This window comes from Cucurbita pepo, chromosome LG07 (assembly GCF_002806865.2).
Source record: "Cucurbita pepo subsp. pepo cultivar mu-cu-16 chromosome LG07, ASM280686v2, whole genome shotgun sequence".
Classification (NCBI taxonomy): Eukaryota; Viridiplantae; Streptophyta; class Magnoliopsida; order Cucurbitales; family Cucurbitaceae; genus Cucurbita; species Cucurbita pepo.
The window spans coordinates 4,754,890-4,766,157 of NC_036644.1; the positions used below are offsets into that span (position 1 = coordinate 4,754,890).

Sequence of the window (11,268 nt, forward strand, 5' to 3'; positions counted from 1 at the left end):
AGGACAATTTGAAGTTATTAGGTATAAACAACGACTTTTCTAAATTTGAAGTCAACGTGAATTAAATATAATAATTTATGGCAACACCAAAATTAATATTTAAAAAAAAATTACTCAAGTGGTTGGGGTTGTTAATTAAATTAAGGATTGTTGGTGGACCCATTTGCAAACGACAAAGAAAATTTGATGTTTTTTCTAATATATTTCAATGCTTGATAATAAAAAATACATTTTAGATTTTGAAAAATTAAGTTAAAAATAAATAAAAATTAATGCGTTGACTTTGACTTAATTAGACGCTCAAATTGATTTGCCTCTTGTGTATATCCAAACAACATTGGAAAGATTTTTATCTTTTAATAAAAAAAAACATATAACTTACCGTTTAGTCTATCCACTTCTAAATTTGTAAATAAAAATTGACTTTTGTTATTCAACGATTTATAATAAAATATATTATATCGCCATTTGGTTTATTAATTTATTTTTATGAAAATATTTATTAAATATTTATCATCATTCTTATAATAAAAACTAAATTGTGGTATCTCATATTGGTTGGAGAGGAGAACGAAACACCCCTTGTAAGGGTGTAGAAACCTTTCCCTAGCAGACGCGTTTTAAACCCTTGAGGGGAAGCCCGAAAGGGAAAACCCAAAGAGGACAATATCTGCTAGCGGGGGGTTTGGGCCGTTACAAATTGTGTTAGAGCCAGACACTAGACGATGTGCCAGTGAGGAGACTGTTCCCCGGGAGGTAGACACGAGGTGGTGTGCCAGTAAGGACATTGGGCCCCAAAGGGGGGTGGATTTGGTGGTGATCCCACATCGATTGGGGAAAGAAACAAGTACTAGAAAGGACGCTGGGCCCTGAAGGAGGGTGGATTGTAATATCCCACATTGGTTGAAGAGAGGAGATGGAAACACCAAGTCTAAAAGGGAAAGCCACCCTAAAGCCTTCAGGGAAGCCTGAAAGTGAAAGTCACCCTCTACAAGGGTCTGAAAACTTTTCACTAGCAGACGCGTTTTTAAGCCTTGAAGGGAAGCGTGAAAGGGAAAACCCAGAGAGGACAATATCTGCTACCGGTTGTTGGATGATGGAAGTCCCACATCGGCTAATTTAGGGAATGATCATGGGTTTATACGTGAGGAATACTAACTCCATTGGTATGAGGCCTTTTGGGGAAGCCCAAAGCCAAGTCATGAGAGCTTATGCTCAAAGTGGACAATATCGTACCATTGTGGAGAGTCGTGTTCGTCTAACACCGGTCGGCTTGGACCGATACATAAATCATGTAGAATGATGAATAAAAACAAAAATTTTATTTATTTATTTTTGTAAAATTTGTCTTTATTGAGTCGTTGTTATATGTTATAAAACGTGAATTGGATCGAGCAATAGCACATGTGGGTGTATTTTTTATTTTATGGGCTAACTTAATGAATCTATCATTCTTAATTATTACTTTATAACTTCATATATATATATAATTTTAAAGGTGCAAGTGCAGGGATGGCATTAGAAGTAGGGGTAGTGTTGAATAAAAAATGGAGTGTGATGACCAAATCTTCTGTACCCCATTCATTTTCAACATTTAATACAAATTGTTAGACGAACACGACTCTCCACAATGGTATGATATTGTCCACTTTGAGCATAAGCTCTCATGGCTTTGCTTTGGGCTTCCCCAAAAGGCCTCATACCAATGGAGATAGTATTCCTCACTTATAAACCCATGATCATTCCCTAAATTAGTCGATGTGGGACTTCCATCATCCAACACAAATAACTTTAACTTATTTTATTTTTGAAGTCTATTTTTAAATAATATATACATGTACTATGTGTCTAATGGTCGTTTTTTATATTTAGTTTTCCAATATCATATATCAAAATCTCCGTTTACATACAGAAAGAGATAGGATATAGAAAGTTTTCTCTTCGATGATTAAATAAAGACAAAAAGATTAGGATTGTATTTCCCGTTTCCATTCTTGATAATATAATTACAGTAATAATTTTTTTTTTGAAAATTACGTTGTAATATTAAATTTGATTTTTAAATTTTTTTTATTTATGGAACATTATTATATTATTAAGATATTTTATAGTTTTTCACTAAATAGTTGAATTGAAAATTATTTATTTAAAAGTTTTTTATTCAAAATAATAATTATTATGATTGAGAGTAGATTATAAAACAAATGGGAAATTAATTTTTATTTCTAAAAAAATAAATAAATTTTTTCATAAAAATAGAGATTAAAATAGGTGATGAGGTGAAAGATAGTGATACTGGAACGACCATAGAAACTAAGTTAAGATAGTAGTATGCATTGTTTATCCTTAGTAGTTCATAGGTTAGAGTTTCATTTTCGCACCGGAATTTATGTTTTTTTTTTTTTTTTTGTTATAACATTGATGTATCAGTCCATGGCCTCATTTGAAAGAGTTTATTAACTTTTTCACGTATTTTTTTGAAAAGTCATACATGTTGTGAGGCCCCTCATCTAGGTTAGAAAACTAGGGGTGTTAAGTTGGTATAAGAGCCCTAAGTTTTTAGTTCCGTAGACTGACCTACAATGTGAGCCCAACATGCTATCATGGTTCTTCAACATACGCACTATCACTATCAATTGCTCATTTCAACACCGAAAACATTGAAACTTAGTTTCATAAACATCAAGTTTACTGTGCAGAAATTGTAGTCCACAAGTTTTTTTGAACACGTTAGAATGATACATAACTTGTCTTGGATGTGTTCAGATGATAACTAACCTAAAGTCTAAATGAAATACCACTATCCTATGCATGTGTCATAGTCTATACCTATATACAGTTTCTTGCTTTTACTTGGAATAAAAGTAGCACATGGAGTAAGTGACTTCACTATTGGAGTCAGAGAATGCAAACACATGCAATTCATGATTAGAGACCTGTCGTTAAAACCACCATAGAGGTGGGCTCCAATTTGGATAAGATTGGATGTGTAGTACTTCCATATACATGACCCATACGTGCGAGCGTGAATCCTCAGTTCGCACCCCTCGGACTCATCATAGTCGAGCTAGTTGTCTATAATCAGATGTATGGAGGTTAGCAAACCCTCAAATATCATGAAAGGAATGATTATCATCATCATAGTGTACTCGTCCGTACTCGTTATCATAAATGCAGAAATAATCCTATGTATATGAACACACAATATGCATGAGATCCCTATAGTTTTCATCTAAAATTATTCTTATGACACAACCCTATATATCATTCACATACTACCCTAGGTAATATGCCTGCATTGGATTTCATCGTTCATCATCATTAACATCATTTAGGGTTCTGTCTAGAAAAATCCTCGTCGTAATGCATCATGTCATTTAGTACATGCACATCATCTTAATATGAAATATCATCATATTAAGTTATCTCGTCATCATGCAACTTATATCATCATGTTATCATGCATCATCATCATATCGTCATATCATATCATTATCATGTCATCATATCATACCATCATCATGTCATCATATCATATATAACATTATTACATCATCATATAACAACGTCATATCATTATATATCATCATCATATAATATCGTCACATCATCATAATACATAAAGGATAAATGACACGTACAAGTGCCATTGCACCCGTGTCGTCATACATAAGGTAAGTCTTCCGACCGAGCCGATAGTAAGGTCACTTACTTGGTTGGCCTTAGCAGGCATTCTCCCTAAATTTAAATGCTTGAGTTTATCCTTTGAGGTTGTTCCAAGTATCATCGCCCCTCTTAGAGATTTGTCAAACTTCCTTAGCAAATCTCATTTTTCTAATTTAATTCAACTCAAATGAAGGAAACAGACCTTATACTGACCTATATTGCGTTAAGTAAGGTCAAATTCCGCTCTGGGAGCGTCAAAGCTATAGGAATTGGTGCCAAAATGTTTACCACTGAGCCAAATACGCTGATTTTGAGCCAAGGGCCACGAAGGAACAAGAAGAGAGTAAATTACCTTAGCCACGAATCAAGAACCTCCAAAGACCTTCCACGGTATAGCATGTTCATGACTCAGACTACGCTGAGCTTTGGTATTCAGACTTCGCCGCTTGGAACGTATGTAGTCTCGGGCATATGTATTTCGGTTGCATCACAAGGCAAACCCTGGATGCAACATTAGACTACATCGCTTGAATGTAAAAAGTCTTGGATGTAGGTTTTCAAACTATGCTGCTTGGAACGCTTGAATGTAAGAAGCTGATAACTCTCCAAAAGTAGAGTTATATCAAGTCTTTTTACGGTTAATTTTGCACTTATACTCACCATTTTCTCATTAATTGCTCAATTTATTCTAATTAGTATACATGAAATAGTCAATTGTGGTTTAATATGAAAAGGAGAGCAATTTGCATAAATCGAGCTTAATTGTACACTTAATTGAGATATTTGGTAAAATTACAGAACATTTATGCTAAACCATGATGCTGTAGCAAATCTGGAACCAACATTGCTTGCAAATCTAGAAATAAATTGTTGACCTTGATGCTGAAGCAATTCGGAAAGCAAACATTTTGGGGATGACCTGGAAATTTTAATCCACATCAGCAGTCCACGTGGATCATTGGCTACCAAATTAAAAACATCATAGGTGGACGATTTTATCCTTTCTCAGCCCTAAATGAGAAGAAACAACCATTATAAAAGGAAAAGAATACCTAAAATAGAGGAGAGCCACACTTTGGGGGAGAAATCGGATTAGACAGCAGCAGCCTCTGCTGCTGTGTGAACTGCTGGAAACTAGAGAAGAAGAAGAAAATCCTAATCCAGCAGCTGTTGACAGCAAAAGGAAAAGGAGACCAATAAGGATTGATTTGGGCAAAGAGGTGGACGTGAGAGCTCAAGGGAAGGGAACTTCCATTGACGAACGACAACAAACCGGGATAACTCTCTATTTCCTTATTCTCTTTTCTCATTCCATCAATTTTACATGATTGAGATGCGAATTCCTCTGTTTAATTCAATTTGTATGGAGAGCTAAATCCGTGCATTATTAGACCCGAAATGCAAGCAACCACGTTTGAGCTAAAGCCCGTGATGTTTCAAATATTGCAAACCATTGGAAAATTTCATGGACTATCGTCGGAAGATCCCCACCTACACCTAAAGTCATTTTTGAGAGTTAGTGACTCATTTCGATTTCAAGGAGTGGATAAAGACGTGATTAGATTGAGCTTATTCCCTTATTCTTTGAGGGATGGTGCTAAATCATGGTTGAATACCTTAGCACCAAGAACAATTGATTCTTGGAATAGTCTAGCAAAAAATATTTTGATAAAGTATTTTCCACCCACTAGAAACGCACGGTTCAGAAATGAAATTGTTGCTTTTCAACAGTTTGAAGATGAGACACTAAGTGAAGCTTGGGAGAGATTCAAGAAGATGCTTAGAAAGTTTCCTCACCATGGACTACCTCATTGTATACAAATGGAGACTTTCTACAATGGACTGAATATTGCTACTAAACAAGTAGTAGATGCTTCCGCCAATGAATCTATTTTGTCAAAGACATACAATGAAGCATATGAGATTTTAGAGAGAATAGCATCTAACAATTGTCAATGGGCCGATGTGAGAAGCAACCCAGGAAAGAAGACCCGAGGAGTACTTGAAGTGGATGCTTTGTCCTCTATCAATGCTCAACTAGCTTCGGTGACTAATATTTTACAAAATCTAGCATTGGGACAAGGCTCAATGACCAAAGCACCAGTCCGTACAGCTACTGTAATGACCCAGACAGCAGNCCTAATCCAGCAGCTGTTGACAGCAAAAGGAAAAGGAGACCAATAAGGATTGATTTGGGCAAAGAGGTGGACGTGAGAGCTCAAGGGAAGGGAACTTCCATTGACGAACGACAACAAACCGGGATAACTCTCTATTTCCTTATTCTCTTTTCTCATTCCATCAATTTTACATGATTGAGATGCGAATTCCTCTGTTTAATTCAATTTGTATGGAGAGCTAAATCCGTGCATTATTAGACCCGAAATGCAAGCAACCACGTTTGAGCTAAAGCCCGTGATGTTTCAAATATTGCAAACCATTGGAAAATTTCATGGACTATCGTCGGAAGATCCCCACCTACACCTAAAGTCATTTTTGAGAGTTAGTGACTCATTTCGATTTCAAGGAGTGGATAAAGACGTGATTAGATTGAGCTTATTCCCTTATTCTTTGAGGGATGGTGCTAAATCATGGTTGAATACCTTAGCACCAAGAACAATTGATTCTTGGAATAGTCTAGCAAAAAATATTTTGATAAAGTATTTTCCACCCACTAGAAACGCACGGTTCAGAAATGAAATTGTTGCTTTTCAACAGTTTGAAGATGAGACACTAAGTGAAGCTTGGGAGAGATTCAAGAAGATGCTTAGAAAGTTTCCTCACCATGGACTACCTCATTGTATACAAATGGAGACTTTCTACAATGGACTGAATATTGCTACTAAACAAGTAGTAGATGCTTCCGCCAATGAATCTATTTTGTCAAAGACATACAATGAAGCATATGAGATTTTAGAGAGAATAGCATCTAACAATTGTCAATGGGCCGATGTGAGAAGCAACCCAGGAAAGAAGACCCGAGGAGTACTTGAAGTGGATGCTTTGTCCTCTATCAATGCTCAACTAGCTTCGGTGACTAATATTTTACAAAATCTAGCATTGGGACAAGGCTCAATGACCAAAGCACCAGTCCGTACAGCTACTGTAATGACCCAGACAGCAGCTGAATCTTGTGTATATTGTGGAGAAGAACACACTTTTGATCAATGTCCAAGCAATCCGGCCTCCATTTTTTATGTGGGGAATCAAGCTAGTCAAGGGAACCCGAAAAATAATCCATTCTCAAATACTTATAATCCGGGGTGGAGAAATCATCCAAACTTCTCATGGAAGGGACAAGGCTCATACAATCAACAAATGCCACCTAAAGCAATTTATCTTCCAGGTTTTGAATTACAAAACCAAATAGCATATGGTTCTCTACAAGCCACCACCCAAGGGGAAGGAACTAGCCAAGCTCAAGACATACCGAGAACATCTCTTGAGAGCCTAATAAAGAAATATATGGCTAAAAATGATGTTGTGATACAAAANTTTGAGGGATGGTGCTAAATCATGGTTGAATACCTTAGCACCAAGAACAATTGATTCTTGGAATAGTCTAGCAAAAAATATTTTGATAAAGTATTTTCCACCCACTAGAAACGCACGGTTCAGAAATGAAATTGTTGCTTTTCAACAGTTTGAAGATGAGACACTAAGTGAAGCTTGGGAGAGATTCAAGAAGATGCTTAGAAAGTTTCCTCACCATGGACTACCTCATTGTATACAAATGGAGACTTTCTACAATGGACTGAATATTGCTACTAAACAAGTAGTAGATGCTTCCGCCAATGAATCTATTTTGTCAAAGACATACAATGAAGCATATGAGATTTTAGAGAGAATAGCATCTAACAATTGTCAATGGGCCGATGTGAGAAGCAACCCAGGAAAGAAGACCCGAGGAGTACTTGAAGTGGATGCTTTGTCCTCTATCAATGCTCAACTAGCTTCGGTGACTAATATTTTACAAAATCTAGCATTGGGACAAGGCTCAATGACCAAAGCACCAGTCCGTACAGCTACTGTAATGACCCAGACAGCAGCTGAATCTTGTGTATATTGTGGAGAAGAACACACTTTTGATCAATGTCCAAGCAATCCGGCCTCCATTTTTTATGTGGGGAATCAAGCTAGTCAAGGGAACCCGAAAAATAATCCATTCTCAAATACTTATAATCCGGGGTGGAGAAATCATCCAAACTTCTCATGGAAGGGACAAGGCTCATACAATCAACAAATGCCACCTAAAGCAATTTATCTTCCAGGTTTTGAATTACAAAACCAAATAGCATATGGTTCTCTACAAGCCACCACCCAAGGGGAAGGAACTAGCCAAGCTCAAGACATACCGAGAACATCTCTTGAGAGCCTAATAAAGAAATATATGGCTAAAAATGATGTTGTGATACAAAATCAACAAGCATCCTTGCGAAATTTGGAAGTTCAAGTAGGTCAATTAGCAAATGAGTTACGAAATAGACCTCTTGGAAAGTTGCCGGCAGACACCGAAACNGTTTGAAGATGAGACACTAAGTGAAGCTTGGGAGAGATTCAAGAAGATGCTTAGAAAGTTTCCTCACCATGGACTACCTCATTGTATACAAATGGAGACTTTCTACAATGGACTGAATATTGCTACTAAACAAGTAGTAGATGCTTCCGCCAATGAATCTATTTTGTCAAAGACATACAATGAAGCATATGAGATTTTAGAGAGAATAGCATCTAACAATTGTCAATGGGCCGATGTGAGAAGCAACCCAGGAAAGAAGACCCGAGGAGTACTTGAAGTGGATGCTTTGTCCTCTATCAATGCTCAACTAGCTTCGGTGACTAATATTTTACAAAATCTAGCATTGGGACAAGGCTCAATGACCAAAGCACCAGTCCGTACAGCTACTGTAATGACCCAGACAGCAGCTGAATCTTGTGTATATTGTGGAGAAGAACACACTTTTGATCAATGTCCAAGCAATCCGGCCTCCATTTTTTATGTGGGGAATCAAGCTAGTCAAGGGAACCCGAAAAATAATCCATTCTCAAATACTTATAATCCGGGGTGGAGAAATCATCCAAACTTCTCATGGAAGGGACAAGGCTCATACAATCAACAAATGCCACCTAAAGCAATTTATCTTCCAGGTTTTGAATTACAAAACCAAATAGCATATGGTTCTCTACAAGCCACCACCCAAGGGGAAGGAACTAGCCAAGCTCAAGACATACCGAGAACATCTCTTGAGAGCCTAATAAAGAAATATATGGCTAAAAATGATGTTGTGATACAAAATCAACAAGCATCCTTGCGAAATTTGGAAGTTCAAGTAGGTCAATTAGCAAATGAGTTACGAAATAGACCTCTTGGAAAGTTGCCGGCAGACACCGAAACGCCAAAAAGAGAGGGAATGGAGCAATGTCAAGCAATAGAGTTGAGAAGTGAGAAAGAAATACTCAGCAGAGGAGAAAAAAATTAAAGAATACGGTGATAGTCGCTCTCAAGAAACTACTGATACATAACAAAGAAAGGAGGAAGCTGCTGTACAGGAAGAGCACAACAAAAATTATGCAGACGCTGCTGTACAGAAAGAGCAAAGCAAAAATTATGCAGAAAATGTGGTGCCTCCTAAAATGCAAACAACAGTCAGCAGTGGACAAGAAAGCAGAAAATGCACATCAGCACCTCCTTTTCCACAAAGAATAAAGAGNTGGAGACTTTCTACAATGGACTGAATATTGCTACTAAACAAGTAGTAGATGCTTCCGCCAATGAATCTATTTTGTCAAAGACATACAATGAAGCATATGAGATTTTAGAGAGAATAGCATCTAACAATTGTCAATGGGCCGATGTGAGAAGCAACCCAGGAAAGAAGACCCGAGGAGTACTTGAAGTGGATGCTTTGTCCTCTATCAATGCTCAACTAGCTTCGGTGACTAATATTTTACAAAATCTAGCATTGGGACAAGGCTCAATGACCAAAGCACCAGTCCGTACAGCTACTGTAATGACCCAGACAGCAGCTGAATCTTGTGTATATTGTGGAGAAGAACACACTTTTGATCAATGTCCAAGCAATCCGGCCTCCATTTTTTATGTGGGGAATCAAGCTAGTCAAGGGAACCCGAAAAATAATCCATTCTCAAATACTTATAATCCGGGGTGGAGAAATCATCCAAACTTCTCATGGAAGGGACAAGGCTCATACAATCAACAAATGCCACCTAAAGCAATTTATCTTCCAGGTTTTGAATTACAAAACCAAATAGCATATGGTTCTCTACAAGCCACCACCCAAGGGGAAGGAACTAGCCAAGCTCAAGACATACCGAGAACATCTCTTGAGAGCCTAATAAAGAAATATATGGCTAAAAATGATGTTGTGATACAAAATCAACAAGCATCCTTGCGAAATTTGGAAGTTCAAGTAGGTCAATTAGCAAATGAGTTACGAAATAGACCTCTTGGAAAGTTGCCGGCAGACACCGAAACGCCAAAAAGAGAGGGAATGGAGCAATGTCAAGCAATAGAGTTGAGAAGTGAGAAAGAAATACTCAGCAGAGGAGAAAAAAATTAAAGAATACGGTGATAGTCGCTCTCAAGAAACTACTGATACATAACAAAGAAAGGAGGAAGCTGCTGTACAGGAAGAGCACAACAAAAATTATGCAGACGCTGCTGTACAGAAAGAGCAAAGCAAAAATTATGCAGAAAATGTGGTGCCTCCTAAAATGCAAACAACAGTCAGCAGTGGACAAGAAAGCAGAAAATGCACATCAGCACCTCCTTTTCCACAAAGAATAAAGAGGAAGGAAGAAGCCCACTTTGAGAAGTTCATGGATATATTTAAGGAAATTCACCTAAATCATTAGTGGAAGCTTTGAAGCAAATGCCAAATTATGTGAAATTCTTGAAGGATGTGCTCACCAATAGAAGAAAATTTGAAGAATTCAAGGTGGTACCATTAAATGAAGAGTGTAGTGCAATATTGAAAACAAGATCCCACTAAAGGAGAAAGACCCCGGTTCATTCACAATTCCAATATCAATAGGAGGAAAGAAGCTAGGTCGAGCATTATGTGATTTGGGATCAAGCATTAATCTAATGTCGTTGTCTATTTACAAAAAGTTAGGTATTGGTGAAGCTAGACCAACTACAGTCACCCTTCAACTACATACCGATCTTTCACTTACCCAGAAGGCAAAATTGAAGATATCCTAATTCAAGTGGACAAGTTCATATTTCCAGCAGATTTTATCATTTTGGATTATGAAGTAGACCATGATGTACCAATTATTTTGGGGAGACCATTTTTTAAAACCAAAAGAACATTGGTAGATGTCCACAAGGGAACTATAATATTGAGAATGAATGATCAACAAATATAATTTCATATGAACGACAACATGAAATATCCAGCAGTAGTAGAGGAATGCTCAGCAATTTATAAACTGACAGAGAATCCAACAGTTGATAGTTGGAAACAGCAGCAAGAAGAAGACAGCAGCTGGAATAATTGCACTACACAACAAGCAGAATTGGAGAAAACTCTAAGAGTTTGTGAATCACTGAAATTAGAGGAAAGAATGAATTCATCAATG

General features: G+C 37.2%; 3 non-coding genes across 3 annotated transcripts; all 3 read right to left on the reverse strand.

Annotated features, from left to right (window-relative positions):
• Window positions 1-5,365: 5,365 nt before the first annotated feature.
• On the reverse strand, window positions 5,366-5,471 carry LOC111799338. Its single transcript, XR_002815807.1, has one exon. It is a non-coding gene; the product is annotated as a small nucleolar RNA R71 (small nucleolar RNA).
• Window positions 5,472-6,349: 878 nt separating this feature from the next.
• Window positions 6,350-6,455, reverse strand: LOC111799339. Its single transcript, XR_002815808.1, has one exon. It is a non-coding gene; the product is annotated as a small nucleolar RNA R71 (small nucleolar RNA).
• Window positions 6,456-7,274: 819 nt separating this feature from the next.
• On the reverse strand, window positions 7,275-7,380 carry LOC111799340. Its single transcript, XR_002815809.1, has one exon. It is a non-coding gene; the product is annotated as a small nucleolar RNA R71 (small nucleolar RNA).
• Window positions 7,381-11,268: the final 3,888 nt, after the last annotated feature.